We start from the raw sequence: 2,090 nt of genomic DNA on the forward strand, positions 1-2,090 counted from the left end.
TAAACTTGTATCCCGCATTACCTGTGGGCATGTGAAACGCCAGCGGTAGCCTGTCTATGAACTTAATTTAAAGTTTAGGTTTACACCTTTCTTTCTTTCCGAGGTAGCAGCAGTCATGAATATGGTAGTATATGTCACTCGCTCGCTTCTTATTGTTTTTCGCTGTCTTCTCAATTATATAATGCATGTTTTCTTAAGCGCTTTTTGGAGGTCTTCCTGGTTTTCTACGCACTGCGTTGACAATCAGTTCACGTGATTACGTGGGAGGCGTGATGATGTCACACAAAACTCCGCCCCCCACGTCATTCCAGCTCAACTCCATTACAGTTAATGGAGAAAAATATCTTCCAGTTATGACCATTAGGCGTAGAATTTCGAAATGAAACCTGCCCAACTTTTGTAAGTAAGGTGTAAGGAATGAGCCTGCCAAATTTCAGCCTTCTACCTACACGGGAAGTTGGAGAATTAGTGATGAGTCAGTGAGTGAGTGAGTGAGTGAGTGAATGAGTGAGTGAGTGAGTGAGTGAGTGAGTGAGGGCTTTGCTTTTTATTAGTATAGATATAGATTATTTAAATTAAGTTAAAGTTTCATTTTGCTGCATTTCATCTTAAAAATTATATCGTCATCATATTAAATACGTGCTTTATAAAGTGGCTCAGGTTGTGCAATATTATAACTGTATCTCAAGTTTACAGTGAGGTAATTGTACTAAGAAGTACAAACAGTTCTACAAGGAGCACTTGATGGACTGATTGAGTGCGTTTATAGTTTTTGGGATGAAACTGTTTCTGAACCGCAAGGAAAGGCTCTGAAGCATTTGTCGTATGAGAGCAGTTCAATAGACAGCATGGCTGAGACAGCGTGTGCTTGATGCTGTATCCCGATGCTTATGCTGTAATTCTCTTTCCGATCAGTTGCTGCTGTGATTCACACTCAGATACAGTGATTTAAATACTCCGAGTAGTGCAGTGAGAGTAATATGGAAAAAGATGATCCGCTGAGGCAACCCCTAACGGGAGCTGCTGAAAGAGGAAAAAGAAGGTGCAGTGAGAGTAACAGCTCTAAAACAGCTATGGTATTCAGAATAGTTTGACCATTCTGTGTATCATTATATTGTTACAGGTTAATTACAATTACTGCATTAAACTAATAAACAATATGCGGTTAATTTCAATGTATAATTTCTGGGATGTGGATCTAAAAAAGAAAGGGAAACCACACTGGAACAGCAGCACTGCTTTGATGCTGGGTGCCATCAGTCTGCAAAACCATGAGCAGAACTTGCGTATGCCAGGGTATGAGCTACCATGGAAATGTGCATGGCAAGTTTAGGTTTTATACATCGCGATTTGAGCGTTTGAAACGTTGGTACGTACGTAACATTATTGTGCATATGCACTGTTTATACATGAGGCCCGTGGAGTTTTATGAAAAATCACATAATGCCAGAAGCTTAGATTTAATTTAATTTACCAGGAATTGCAACATTCAGATGGTGACACTTAAAAAAATTTATTTTTTCTCTCAGGAGTTCACTAGAGGAATGGAGAGCAGGTTTTGCTCTTAGCGATAATTTAAAGCAGAAAATAACTCAGCCTCCTGCCACTTAAACACAATGACTTTAAATTAAAAAAAAAAAAAAACAGGACCAATTAAACCAATCTTCCTTTTTAAAAACAAGGCTTATTTCAGAAAACAATTACTGTTAATTCCTTGCCATTAAAATTCATTTAAACTTTTAGTTCTTGTAGAGTAGCCCTCCTCTGGTGATACTTCTTTATGCTGCCTTATAAACTTCCCGACAATGCACATATTTATGTACTAAATTACTTATTAGTTTGAAAAACCTCAAATTTCTTTTGTCATCTTAGAATAATCCGGATGCCTGCAAAATGCAAAATTAAAAGAAGAGTCATTAGGGAACCAGTATCACCTGATCATTTGGGTAGAAGAGCTCATTTGAATACGAAATGCCAGATTAAATTGGTCATCCTGCTTATTGGTCGTTAGTCATCTTGCTGCACCGTTAAAGAGCCTCATGAGAAGATACAAAGTAGTGTCTTTAGGGCTTTGGCAGGGTCTTGTCTGT

This window comes from Polypterus senegalus, chromosome 2 (genome assembly GCF_016835505.1).
Source record: "Polypterus senegalus isolate Bchr_013 chromosome 2, ASM1683550v1, whole genome shotgun sequence".
Classification (NCBI taxonomy): Eukaryota; Metazoa; Chordata; class Cladistia; order Polypteriformes; family Polypteridae; genus Polypterus; species Polypterus senegalus.